Source organism: Montipora capricornis, chromosome 11, assembly GCF_036669925.1.
Source record: "Montipora capricornis isolate CH-2021 chromosome 11, ASM3666992v2, whole genome shotgun sequence".
Taxonomy (NCBI): domain Eukaryota; kingdom Metazoa; phylum Cnidaria; class Anthozoa; order Scleractinia; family Acroporidae; genus Montipora; species Montipora capricornis.
In genome coordinates, this window is record NC_090893.1 from 18786483 (window position 1) to 18801482 (window position 15000).

Sequence of the window (15000 nt, forward strand, 5' to 3'; positions counted from 1 at the left end):
TTTAGGAAGAAGAGGTGAATTTTCGATTCAGTGTCTCAACCTTTTTGCAATTGCTTGTCTAATTGTTTTACCTCCGTATTGCCGGGTTGTCTATCTGTATTTTGGGGCGAGACCTTGCATATATTACAGTTATATTGTAAGCTTTGAAGAGAACTTTGTTTAGGTCGGGTAGGTTTGCGTAGTGAGGAATGGTGTTTGAAAATGTGTTTTTGAGGTATGCTGAAATTGCCATAATTGGCAATCATTTCGGACGAAATTTGGTGTTGACCCCTTTGCTCGCTACAGGTAGTCATTAACACCATTTCTGACTGCAACAAACGCAGTTTTGGGTTGGGATGATGTCAAATTTGGTGTTGAAAGTGTCAATGCGTTGTAAGAAGTCTTAGTTGAAATCAGAGCGCTCACAATAAGCGTGCGTAGATTGTACCGATAACGTTTTGTTTACGTAAATGGCACGTAGGGAAATGAGTATTGTGCTTCTGCTGTGTGATAACAGGACGAAGTTCTTTGCAGAAATTCAATCTTTCACTGCAATCTGCAAAAGAATCTGTTTGTGAAAATATTTCCAGTAACAGTAGTTATCAGGGTATAAAATTGATAAGGTAATAGTCAGGGCCCAGTTATTCAAAAGCCGATTAACACTAATCCCGGATTAAAAATTAACCAAGGAGTTTATTTCTCTACTCACACATGCTGTTCAACGCTGATATTCGGCAAAAATTTACATTAGAAGAAGTCAATCCTGAAAACCGGAAAAAAGCAAAAGAAATTTTCACCAAAAAGTTGAAAACATGAAACAAAGGTTTACGCTAATCCTGGATTAAGTTAATCCGCTTTCGAACAACCGGGCCCTGATGTTTCCTTTGGTCTAGCGTTTTTAATCTCACCCTTGAAGGTGAATTGGTCTCATTTTCGGAATTGGACGAGCGGTAAATTTAGTGCAATAGTTTTCGTTTCAGATTCCGTCATGCTTATATATATTTAAGACAAAAACTATACATATTTTGTATTTGGCTTCGACTCAAGCAGAGGCAAAAGGAACACACGCAAACATGAGATCATGTTGGGAAAAAAGAGTATAATTTATATAGTATGGTGTTCTTCCACGTAACCTCAAATTTGGTCTGCACAAGAATAGAATGGTAACTGAGAAATGTACTAAAATGTAAAACGCACGTGCTGTGCGTGCAGAACCTTGTTTTCAGTTTTGTTTCCTGGCTCATTAAACTTGTCTTTTTGGCGTTTTCAACTTCTTTTTCGCGCGTAATATTCATGGAAAAGTCTTTTTTCACCTTTTTTAGCGTCCAGGAAACAGGGAACAACAAACTTTGAAGGGCTACAGAGGACAGAAGGTTGGCGGTTGAAAAATGAAAGAACTTGGTGAAGAACCTCAAGTTTAAACCTAAACGAACGTGAAACATATGTGAAGTTCCTTGGAGTATTAATTGAATTGATGGTTCTCTCTTTTGGAAGCACCACATTGATTATATTTCGACGAAAATAAGCTAAAGGAATTGGCGTTATTGCTAGGCTTAGGCATGTGGTGCCGTTTACTACACTTTTAAATATTTACCGCTAGCTAATCGAACCCTATATTTCTTATGGTCTCGTTGCTTGGGGTCAAGCCACAAATACTTACCTTTTTACAAGAGCGGGTTCTTCCCTTAATGCATTTTTCAGACTACAAATCTCACACTGTTCCTCTCTTTGTTAGTTCCCCAATCTTACCAGTAAAGTTGCTTTATTTTAAATTGGTTGCCTCTTTCGTACATGATGTTGCTAATCAGCGTGCTCCACCCAATATTTCCAATATATTTATTCGCTCCGAAAAGAATCACCCCTACCCCACACGCCCGGGGGGAGGGGGCACCCATATAAAAAGGGGAGGGATGCTTGTCGGAAATTTTAAATGAAACCCCTAAAGGAGACCAATTTGGGCGTAGCTCAGGCTTTTCTTGACCCCTTAAGGAGACATTCAAACACAGAGAAACAAAAACGTTATCATCTAATGCTTTCACCTACGTGAAACACCTACACACTTTTATATTTCTTCGCGCGCAACCCTAAAGGAGACCTTTACGGCTACATATCAAGTTGTTTTTTGCCCAGAACACCCTAAGTGAGACCAAATCCAAAATTTACACCCCTAAGCGAGACGAAGAGCATCGTTTCCCTTTCTATATGGGAGTTCCTCCCCCGAAAAATATCCAAAATTTTAAAATCCTTCGAGTGTCGCTTACAACGAATTTGGACACGGCTGGTCAACCGTTCACTTATTTAGTGCTTTCACCGTATCGAGGCTCAATTGAGGCGTTGACTTGCCGTGTCCAAATTCGTTGTAAGGGGGCTTCAAAGGATTTTAAAATTTTAGATATTTTTCTCTTTTTCGCAGCAATGAATACTCGGTGGACCTTGAAACTTTGTCAAATAAAAGTAAATTTATCGGTGTGGCCATCGACGGAGTTTGAGCGTGACTGATGCCGGAGAGGTCTGATTTTATTGGCGAGATGTAAATATCTTTTTCAGATTGTTATCTAGCGTGCGAACGCAGACGTATTTTTGGCAGTTGAAACGACCGCCGGAAATACGTCTGCGTTCGCAGGCTATTTGTTATCGAGATTCCCATACAAATCCTTATAATTTTTCACCCTCGGAATCTGGGCAGCCTGTGACGGCATCGGCAGGCGTTGCACAGTGTTGTAACATCGTCGGTTTCATGAAACTTTGTTACACTGTTTTGTTTAACTTCTATTACGACACAAGTTTCAGGAAAAGTAAAACGTAACGGTTGCAACGATGGGGTCGTACTACAACTATTACAGCTACTAAACCTATACAGCCACTACATGTACTACAGCTAGTACTCGTACGACAACTACTAGACAGACTACACAGACTACAGCTACTACTAGTGCCATTTGGTTTCTTAAATGTAAGGTGAAAACTTATTTATTTCATGTAGCTTTTAAAGCGCATCCTGTTTGATATTCACTCTTATTAGTATTACTAATTAGGTTTATTATCATTATTATAAATATTCTATTTTATTAATAGACATGTAAGTTGTTTTACTAATTTGAATTTCATTGTAGTATTTTCAGTTGTTTCTGTAGCAAGCAGATGTTTTACGGGGTGAGGTTGCTAGCCTCACGCCCAACCCTCCTCCTTTCTTACCCGGGCTTGGGACCGGCCATGGCGGCCGGATAACGACTTGTTGGAAGAGGTAATCTCCTTTACCTATCTGGGTAGTGTAGTTGACATCCAGTGGGGCACAGAAGCTGACGTTAAAGCCAGAATTGGCAAAGCAAGAGCAGGTTTTCTGCAGTTAAAGAACGTCTGGAGCTCCAAAGATCTGACACTTCAGACTAAGATCAGGATCTTTAACAGCAATGTCAAACCTGTTCTACTATATGGCTCAGAGACCTGGAGAACAACAGTGGCAACTACAAAGAAGGTGCAGACCTTTATCAACTCATGTATACGAAGAATCTTGCGGATACGTTGGCCGATCACCATCAACAACGAAGACCTATGGCAAAGAACCAAGCAGAGGCCTGCAGATGCTGAGATCATGATGAGACGTTGGTGATGGATAGGCCACACTCTCCGAAAGCCTTCTACCAACATCACAAGACAAGAGGAAAAGGGGACGGCCTAGGAACTCGTGGAGACGGGACTTGGAAGCGGATATCAAGATATTGGGGCTGACCTGGAGTCAGCTAGTAAGGAAAGCCCAGGACAGAGATAGCTGGAGAACTCTTGTAGGTGGCCTATGCGCCCCAGGAGGGGTACTAAGCATAAGTAAGTAAGTAAGTATTTTCAGTTGTAAAGCGCTATTGATCAGTGAATGTAAATCGCGCTCTACAAGTTATTAAATTATTATGATGATTATTATTATTATTACGATTATTATTATTATTATTATTATTATTATTATTATTATTCTTATTACATCAACTACACTGCTACTACACCTACTTCCACCTACTGTGGGGACAAAATCATGGGGTGACCCTATTCGGTAGAATGGTGGAATTCCAGAATACACGGAATATTCTAAAATACGGAATACATGGAATATTCTAAAACACGGAAAATATTGAATATTTTGAAACGCAGAATATACGGAATATTCTAAAACGCGGGATGAGAGGAAAGTATTTTAAGAAAGGATTTAAATAATACATTTTTTTGCCCGTGAGTAGTCTGCATAGGATAACGAACTTCGCATGATAATTTTACATTTCCTCACGACATGTCCTCGCGAGATGTTCTCATACCTTCGTCGAGTTTGGGCGTCATCTTTCGAAAATTCACCGAGAAAGGCGATCCTGAAATCCATAATAATGCTTTCTCAGCATGATTGGTGCAAGAAATCAGATCAAAGGAATTGGAAGCATTCGAGTCTATTCAAATGTACCAATCGGTGCAACACGACCGTTGGTTTGCCAACGCTTTGCAACAGTCGGGTTGTACTGAAGCTCAAATTCAGCGAAGGTGTGAGGACATCCCTAATCGATCGGTTGCTGGTGTTTTTAACGTGAAAATTTCACTGGTTTGGCGTCAGTTCCCGCTTGAACAAGACAGGTCACTGACCGGCGGCTCGGTATTACCTGACTTGTCAATTTTCTTGACTGTCTAACTGGTGGTCGGGAAAAGATCTCGTAAATGACGCCCAAAACAGCTCGGAACGACCAAAAAAAATAAAAATAAAAATAAAATAACACACAAACTTTATTGCCGACCAAATCGCAACCGCTGTAATGTATTTATCCTTCTACAGATCGATAACAACAACAACGACTGAAGGTGGTTCGCCTGTGACCGATCATAACAACATCTGCCAGGGAATTCGTGTATGAACGAAGCAGGTTTTGTAACAAAGACCTTCAAAAAGGCATTGATTTAGCAAATCATCCTGAAAAAGAAACGATAACATGTCGTACATTATGTTTTTAAGGCAATTGAGACACTTATCAACGTCTTTCTCCATTTTTCCTTCTCTGAGTGTAAGAAAGTGCGCCTGTGATGTTTCGACACAGTCCGAGAGGCACAAAAACGGAAGCGGGGAAACATATCGCCCAGAGGTGAATCACTTTGTATGATCTCTTCTTTAACACGTTTTTATACCCTTGGTCGCAAGGAAATGTAAAATTATCATGCGAAGTTTCTTTATCCTACGCACACTACTCACGGGCAAAAAATGAATTATTTATTTCCTTTCTTAAAAGACTTTCCTCTCATCCCGCTTTTTAGAATATTCTGTATATTCCGCGTTTCAAAATATTCAATATTTTCCGTGTTTTAGAATATTCCATGTATTCCGTATTTTAGAATTCTGCAATTCCCCCATTCCATTCTATCATTCAGCCATTAAATAGGGTCACCCAATTCATGTGTCCCCACATGACATACCTACCAACCTCGTTCCCAGGGTCTCTCTTATTTTCGGATTATTGTGGGAAGTGCCTCTCAGCTGTTTATCGCAACACAGACGTTTTGGTTTCTCTTTTCTCAGAACTTTGTCCGTCATTTGTGATAGATAAGGCAAGTAAGAACAGATTGGAAGTTGTGGTTGGAAAATTGAAAGAATACGAAAACACGTTTTGCTCTGGAAAACTACATGTACATGTACGTAAGTCCCACCAACCAGCTAGTAGACTAATTGTACATGCTTAAGTAAGTCTTATGTCTCGCTTTGCGACAGAACTGAAACATCATTGATCCATGTTAAACTCTCTCATAAAGTTACACAATTTGATCGTCGAATTTGAAGTTACTTTGAGTTATGTGTAAGGATAAACCCTCTACATATTAAACATGATCGTTTTATCGTGATACTGGATAATGTAATAACCACATCAAATCGTAATTGCAGACTCATTTCTTTTCGTTGACGAAGCTATTGCTTGACCTGGCGGCATTCTGCATCCATTTGGAGCGACAGTGGTAAGTTGCTCATTGATAACCATTTCTTAATGAAGAAGAACAACTACGTGTAATTTAAGCGTAATCAACCAGTTTTGATTAAGCTTACTTTTTACTCCCTTCCTGTTATTTTCTCAGAACTTTTGGTGAAAGCTAGCAAGTATGTTGGTACTTGGCTAGTTCTAAAACGGGGAATGGGAAACAGGGAACGGAGAATCTCTAAAATAGAGAGTCTCTAAAAGGGGGAATTACTAAAATGAGGAATCTCTAAAAGGGGGACTTACTAAAATAGGGAATCTCTAAAAGAGGGAATTACTAAAATAACGAATCTCCTAAAAGGGGGAATTACTAAAATATGGACTCTCGAAAAGGGGGAATCTCTAAAATGGGGAATTACTAAAAATTTTTAGGGAATCTCTTAAAGGGGGAATCTCTAAAAGGGGAAATCTCTAAAAGGGGGAATCTGTAAAGAGGGAATCCCTAGAAGGGGAAATCTCTAAACAGAGTTCCAGTTAAATTTTTCAATTGGAGGATTATTTATACCATTTGACGGGTCACCCAGACATTTTGTTGTAATATTTAACTGAATATTTAAATTTCATCTGTCGAGTCAGGAAGCCTTCTTTGTCGGGTTATTGACTCTTATCTGGAACACTGCTTCAGTGGGGAATCTCTAAAAGGGGGAATCTCTAAAATGGGGAATCCCTGAAAGGGGGAATCTCTAAAAGTGGGAATTCCTAAAATGGGGAATCTCTAAAAGGGGGAATCTCTAAAAAGGGGAATCTCCAAGACCGCGAAAATTAAGAGAGGTCTGATTGGTTGATTTTAATGACAAGCATCCATTTTAACAGTGCAATTGTTGACTGCCGGTACAATTCACACAGAAATGCCTTCTATTAAAATATCAACGAAGTACTGTTTCTATCGTAAAACTGCAGACGAAACATACATATGAAGGAAACATACAATGTGAAAGTTGTAAAGCTGGAACAGAAACTGGAAGACAAGTTAATGGCTTTAAAGTCAGAAAACCTTGCTCATTACATTTTGAAAAAACGTACAACGTGAGAGGAGTAGAGAAGTGAGTCCTTCCATATACACCACCTTAAACAATTCACCATTCGAGCAAAAGAAGAAGCGAAAGAATAATCTTATTTTTGACATTTGGTTGCACTGTGGGATATCAGCCATGAGCGGAATTTGACAACGCACTGTTAACATGAAACAAAGTTTGTTTTGGTGTAAATCCTTTAAAATCTTGGCCTCCTTGATGAACATTGCCGTAAAATCCTGAGCTGTACTTAACAGCTTTTTTACAATAACATTTTCTGCGGGCTTTCCTTCAGCTTGAAAACACCAAAAACACGGCTCCAAAGGTCCCTTGACCTATCACTTCTTGGCTGACTAGGTCTTCCCACTGAAACTTCGGCAAACTAGCAAATCCAAAAGCCAAGGGAAACTGAAAGTCAGCCATGTTTACTTAATGTCAACTCGGCAGAGAAAAGACAAAACATTGCCTGTCGCGAAAAAATATTTTTTTATGGTTTTCCCACCATGTCCAACATCTTTGGGAGAATTTAGTATTTCTTTAATTGGTCTTTCATGCTTTTAGTCATGCACTGCTCAGATTTCCCCTTTAGTGTGTTTGTGTGCAAGTGAATGATGAGGTATCCATCAACTTGAGTACCATGGAATTAAAATTAAGGAAATGACTCGAAAAGCCAACAATATAACACAAGGATGCTTTGGATTCTACATATTCTCATTACTATTGAATTTAGTTGTACACTACTGTTGTGTGAATGGCTTTTTTTGTATGCATGCGTCCAAGAAATGTAAACACCATCATGTTTTCCCACCAATTCTATTTGCAGACAGGCAATAATTAATTTATTTGTTGCCCTACCTCATAAGATGCCTGTGGATGGTGGATGTAAAAATTGACTATGTTTAACACAGCAAAAAGGGGAGCGGTGTTCATTGCAAAGAATTATACATTGCTAATTTGCAAGGCTGATGTGTTAGCTCATGAAGGCCGACTAATATGAATCCCTTGAAACGGACATGTAAAGGGACGCTACATCCTTCAGTGACCTAAGAAATATGTTGTTTTTTTACACTGACTTTCTTTCAAGTTGAAGCAAAATTGCCTCTGATGTTGTCCTCTGCGGAGCCTCCTCTTTCATTATATATACCGCTAGAGGTAGAGAAAGAACGCCAAGTGAGCCGATCATAAGGTCTAAGGCTTGACGTTTACAACCTTCACTGATGCATCTATGGTTATATATATTAAATAAATTTACTGTATGAGAGACTTGCAATCGCAGTAAGAAGTTGCCAGCTGCTAATGTTTTGATGCAGCGCTATTTGAAAGCCACTTCCTGCCCAGTGATTGATGACTGTCACACTTTCTTAGGAGTTAAAAAGATGTTAGGGATTTCCCTTTTTAGAGATTGTCCCTTTTAGAGATTCCCCATTTTAGCAATTCCTCCTTTTAGAGATTCCCTATATTAGTAATTCCCCCTTTTAGAGACTCCCCATTTTAGAAATTCCCCTTTTAGAGAGTCCCTACATGTATTTTAGAGATTCCCCATTTTAGTAATTCTCCCTTTAAGAGATTCCCTATTTTAGTAATTCCCTCTTTTAGAGATTCCCTCTTTTAGAGAACCCCCATTTTTGTAATTTCCCCTTAAAGAGATTCCCTGTTTTAGTATTTCCCTCTTTTAGAGATTTCCCATTTTTGTAATTCCCTCTTTTAGAGATTCCCCATTTTAGTAATTCCCCCTTTAAGAGATTCGCCCTTTTTGTAATTCCCCTTTCAGAGATTCCCTATTTTAGAGATTCCCTATTTTAGAGATTCCCCATTTTAGTAATTCCCCCTTTTAGAGAGTCCTCCTTTTAGAGATTCCCTATTTTAAAGATTTTCCTATTTTAGTAATTCCCCCTTTTAGAGATTCCCTATTTTAGTTATTTCCACTTTAAGAGATTCCCCATTTTAGTAATTTCCCCTTTTAGAGATTTCCTATTTTAGAGGTTCCCTGTTTCCTTGTCCCCGGTCCCCGTTCCTATTACCCTGGGCATTCCTCATTTCATGTTTTACAACTAGCCATTGGTATTCCTTTTACCGGGTATGTTTATTTTGTAAAGTCAGTTGTGAGTGATGCAGGCGTGCAAACAGTCTTCCTGTATTGCTTACACTTAATTTATTTGCGGGTGGATTCATTATTCATACAAGGAGCATTGCAAGGTGATTTAAGAATGAAGAGAGAGATTTAATGTAAGGTAAAGTCTTGATTGGAATTCTGCTGAGTTGCAACACTTGCCTTGATGGATTACACAAGATAGCAAGTGCATGCGTTAACATGGGTTGTGTCTGTACAGCAGCCACAAAGGTTAATCAAAATTGATTAGTAAATACTGTATCTTCTGAGTTTGGTGCAAGTAGTTTATTTAACTGCATCAAATCACCATTGCAGAGTTCTTGCCATTGACGAAGCTGTCGCTTGACATCACATGAAAAAGCATCTGTTTGGAAAAACAGTGGTAAGTCGCTCATCATTACTTAAATTCTTGTAATTTTGTAGATGACTCATGCAATGAAAACAAGCTCTAATTACGTATAACTTGTGTTGTGTTATGTTATCTCTAAGTTATGGTCAAAAAGATCACTGCCATTGTTCATGTAGAAGACACATGTTTCCATGCGCTCGTGATCCACATATAATTCAAATTTCCCTTTTGGATGAATGAAGAATTCAAAGTTCACTTCACTCTCAAGTGCTCAGGGTTAAGCTAATTGAGGCAAATCTAGATTGGCTTATGAATATCATGTGTTGTTACTATATATTCCTTGTTCCTCAAAGGTCACTGCTACATGAATACAAATTATAGTGACCCGGTTTGTATTACAATATGAGCATGTAGCTTCCAACCTCGGATTTGATTTGAGGTACCGAGGTACTGTATGCGTGCCTTTTAAAAAGCTGTTTAATTTTGAGGGCTTGTATTGGAAATGGAACCTTGGTTTTTTTTTATGCTGCTACAGCTGCACGTATTACAGTCGAACCTCGATTATCCGGACTCGTCGGGACCTCAGTAAAAAGTCCGGATAATCGAGAGTCCGAATAATTGAAAATATGGATATTAATGAGGCAACAATGGAAACAAAAGAAATATAGCGCATTTTTAATTACAAATTAAAGTCTTTTCTTCTATGAACTGCCCCTACACTCATGTACATGTACACTGTTTATAAATGAAAACCTATTCTGTTATAAATGAAAACCTATTCGTCATTTGTCCTTGTTCTTGCGTACATCGGAGATCTGTTGCTTGCTGATGCCAAATTCAAGTACTAAATTTGTTCCCTTATTAATATTCATGAAAAAAACGGGACCAGAGAAAAAGTCCAGATAATCGAAAAGTCCGGATAATCGAGGTTATAATCGAGGTTCGACTGTAAATAAATTTTCTTTAAATGGATGTTGGAAGAGCAGAAGTTAACCAAGAATCCTGGACAAGGTTGTTTAATACATGTACAGTACGTGAACCTGGTCCATATCTTAAATAATTATGCATGAATTAAGTCTTAAAATTGCCACTGCCACCTGGCCCCCTTCCCCCCTCCCCCCTCCCACCACATTGTTGAGATGTAGATTGGTTCTTTGCCCATCTTCCTGAACAACATTGTTGTGGGTGGGGTGGGGAAGGATACATTGTTGGCCTTCTTTTTAAGTTGTGGTCCAAAAGTTAAAAAAAACAGGGAAGTCTCAAATCTTTTTGTCCAGGAATTAATTTTTTTTTGTAATGTTTGTTTGGACGGTTTTGCAAGAGTTATAAATCTTCGTAATTTTATGCTCATTAAGGAAACATGCACAATCAGTAGTCACATTGCAATGATTGTAGATATTCAGCCAGTTTGTCGACCTTCAAACGTAATGGAATTTGAAAATGTACATTGGTTCACCTTTTCCTATCTAGTATGTTAAATGTAATAGAAAAGTTTAAAACAATGTTCTCAAGAGTGACAGAAATAGAAGTTATAGGGGTACTCTTGTATGGCATGTAAGTTATTAAAGGAAGAAAATAAGCATATACATGTATTGCATCAAGAAATTTTCCTGTCAATTTTTTTATGACAAAAAGGTTTAAGTTAAAATCTCCCGATAAACAAAAAAAGTTAGTTTCTGTTTTAATTTTAGGCAAGAGTGAATGTCACTTTGTACATGTATGAAGGTCTTGACATCAGTGTGTGGCAGTCTAGACTGGTTTCAAACAATAGTCATTGTCATTAGCTTTACTTAACGAGCTTTGAATTCTTAACAAACAGCCATGTGAGAGAAGTGTGTAGTTGACATGGGGGTTATAGACAAAAGATAGAAGTGATTGTTGTATGTCTTTTATTTAATCAAACTGCATTGCTTGATCTAATTGAGTGTCTTTAACAAGAAAAGTAATGGAATGTTCAATCACAAAGTTTGAGGTGAAGTCCTCAATGACTAGGTTGTTATTCCAACCCAAAGTCCTTGACTGTATCTGTCTGGTAGACTTCTCTGCCTCTGATGTCTTTCACATCTTGATAGAGCTGGCATGACCGGTTTTACTGGCATGCTAGCCACTGTTGTCCAGCTCGCTGTAATACTCCTGTGGATAGTGACTGCCTAATTCCTATTCTACTACATGGTATTCTACACACTTGCTTGACGTGGTAATGATGCACTCCTGGTCAGACGTTCACTTTTAATGGTGTCTTGGGTATTGCTGGGGTTGGTTCACGTATACATGTAGCTTCCCTTGGTGTTGTGGCCAGTTGGGGTTCTTAATCATGTTTCTGTTAAGTTTGAATTGTTTCTTTCAGATTATTTAAAGTGGAGTGCATGTGAACTACAATCAGCGACAAAATTAGTTGACACAATACTGTGTTTAAACAGTTCTTTTTGAGTGTAGAATAACACTTTAATTTGAATCATGCTCTAGTTTATTCATAAGACCCCCCTCCCCCATTCAATGATGCCTATTTGTACCCAAATATCCCGGGAATCATGCTACAACACTGTTTGGGAGGGCAAGAGGGCTAATTGGACTACCTACACGTAAGAAGACTAAAAGATAGAAGAAATGTGGCATGTGGGGTAGGAATGATCAATGTGTCAACAATTTTGACACGGATTGTCCAAGTTGGTTGTCACTGCATCGCCATATCATTTCTTTGCTTATTGGTATGGGAGGGCATACATGTATATCTTTTGTGTTTAATATGGTGTTTCAAGAAAAAAAAAGGTTAATTCTCTGATCTGCTGTGAATGGAAAATGGCCAGCAATAAACTGGATTTTGGCAGGATTTCGGTGTGACGTAATTTGAAGCCATTTCAGTGCTTTCTGTGAGTCAAGTCGAAAATACACATAATTTGGTAGATCAAAAGGTGTCATGACCATCCTTTCGCTTTTTGTGCTAGTGCAGTGTAAGTGCACTACACACTATGTCACCAGGTTGTATGAGTGTAAGAGTGTAAGAGTGTAAGTCCGTGGTGACAATAGGCCGGCAGCGCGTGCATAACTCACGAACATAAACAGGTCTAAAAATCGATGAGTAACCAGGGGGCATAATTGAAAAGTTAAAAACGTTCTCTGGTTAAAAGTTTTTACAAAACACCGAGCTTTTGATTGCCAGTCTGCAATCTTTAAAAATTGAGGTGTAAAAAGCGAAGGTAAAAATATATTATGTCCAAAAGGGTGAGAAAATAACGAACGAATATGAATAAATACAAAAATACCCAAAAAAAAAATACTTGTGATGGATAAGATTACAATAAAATTGAATTGAGTATTGTCTTGGCAGCTGCTTAGAATTATTGTCTGCCCGTCTAGTAATTGCAGTGTGCCAGGATTCCAGCGTTTTTCTTACGTGTGAATTGCCTCTGTCGATGAGGCGTGCATTCTCAATTTAGAAGGGTAGAGGCGGCACATATTTTGTGTTTTAACTCGTGATGAGAGTTAAAGTCCAAGTATCTGTCGGTGTGTGTGGGCTTTCGATAGACACCAATAGTAACTGTCCTATTCTTCCTGGTTATCAAGGTGTCTAGAAAGGAAATTTGGCTTTGTTCCCAGTTTCAATGGTGAAAGAAATCTTAGGGTCAAAGGTATCTTAGGGTCAACTGCGTTGAGAGTGTCATGGAACTTACTTACGGAGTGTTCCTTGATTATGACAAAACTGTCGTCTACGTAACGTTTCCAGACTTTTGGCGGTGTTGTTGAGGCAGCGGTTGCTGATTCTTCAATTACTTCCATACAAAGATTAGCTACGACGGGGCTAACTGGGCTCCCCATTGCACATCCATGTATCTGTTTATAGACAGAATCGTTAAACATAAAGTAGTTGTTAGAGAGGGTGAATTCCAAGAGGGAGATGATTTCATCGGTGTTGAGCTTAATTTAAGGTCTGTTGAAAGCGTGCTTGAGTTTCGTGAGCAAACATGCAAGGTAACATGAAAACGGCGCCCGCTGAATTCGATGTCACTTTCGATTTTGCGATTTACTTGAGCAGCCAAAAGTACGGTAGAAAAATTGAGCGTAGGATAAATCTCCCAAAATGTTTGTCGCCGATGGTAATTTTGTACATTCGCGGTTCAAGATTTATGTTGTTTTCACGTGGCAAATGTTGTTGCTGATGGCAAAAATTTATATTTCATTCCCGAGCGACACTTCCTGAACACTTGCTTCTGCTCTTCCTAAAAACTGTGTATCAATGTTTATTTACTTTTTCATCAATATTTGTTTTGTGTAAAGCAGGCTAACAAAATCTGTACCTTGCTTAGTTCGCATCTTTGAGCGTTAAAATAGAATTTTTGGTGCTATTTTTCTGACACGGCAATTGTACATTTCTTGTCAAACTTTATAACACTTGAAAGATAAAAAAAACAAACCAACAAATACAAAAATCCTGTGTCTTGCCATCATTTTGACACAGATGTATCCTTTGTTTCGCGAGTAAACAGGCAAGGTAACTTAACTTAATCACAGCGCCTGCTGAATTCGACGACCCTTTCGATTTTGCGATTTACTTGTGCAGCCAAAAGTACGATAGAAAATTTGAACGTAGCAAAAATCTCCCAAAATGTTTTTTGCCGATGGTAATTTTGTATATTCGCGGTTCAAAATTTATGTTGTTTTCACGAAGCAAATGTTGTTGCTGATGGCAAAAATTATATTTCATTCTCGATCGACACTTCCTGGAAACTTGCTTCTGCTCTTTCTAGAAGCTGTGTATCAATATTTATTTACTTTTTCATCAATATTTGTTTTGTATAAAGCAGGCTAACAAAATCTTTGAGCGTTAAAATAGAATTTTCGGTGCTATGTTTCTGACACGGCAAGTTGTACACCTTGAGGTTACCCATCCAGATACTAACCCCACTTGACAGTGGTTAACTTCAGTGCAAATTTGTCTTGGAAAAGTGTCAAAAGCTCAGACATGTTTAACTTGAGGTGCAAAGAAGTTGCAAGGGAACTTGAAAATGATTAACATGTCACCCTCAAAGCCAATGTATTTCGATTCCCTTTTATTTTCTTCAACCTTTCTGGGTTTCGTATTTTACTAGTAACCACATGTATTCTCAGGGCCCGGCTATTTACCTAAGACATCTACCATAGTACTCCTGATGGTACCAAAACAGTACTGTCTACAATTAGAGCTACATATTACGCAAAGACAAACCTTTAATCTCTTGGAAAAAGAAACGCATCTCAATTGACATTATTATGGAATAAAGCGCTGTGTACGTCACTGCACTACGACATGTACGCATTGCGTGCCTATTTTTACAGTACGCTAGAAATATCCTGGAACCGATTTCGGAATAATTTGCCTTAAACAAGTATATTTTGGTCGACACGTGACATCTAAAACACGCGCAACCTTTACGAAATTAGCTGTTGTTTGTGAATGAGAAACAGACATTACCTTTCCTGTAACTGCGATCGCAGGCCGTTAAAACGGAACATCCACTTTCGGAAAAATCAATTCTTAGCAAATATTGTTGTACAAACAGACTTAACTCATTAGAGTGTAATGTG

General features: G+C 38.5%; 1 protein-coding gene across 5 annotated transcripts in view; it reads left to right on the forward strand.

Moving 5' to 3' along the window:
- The first annotated feature begins 5458 nt into the window (after positions 1–5458).
- The window catches only part of LOC138024372 (tetratricopeptide repeat protein 28-like), a 29926-nt gene continuing 20384 nt past the window's right edge, over positions 5459–15000 (forward strand). For 3 of the 5 annotated variants that reach the window (XM_068871560.1, XM_068871557.1, XM_068871564.1), the window contains exons 1-3: positions 5465–5631; positions 5879–5949; positions 9405–9471. The gene's annotated coding sequence lies outside the window, so the exon portion shown is untranslated. Of the gene's footprint in view, positions 5632–5878; positions 5950–9404; positions 9472–15000 lie in introns of all 5 variants that reach the window. The other 2 variants (XM_068871559.1, XM_068871558.1) reach the window with 2 other exon arrangements.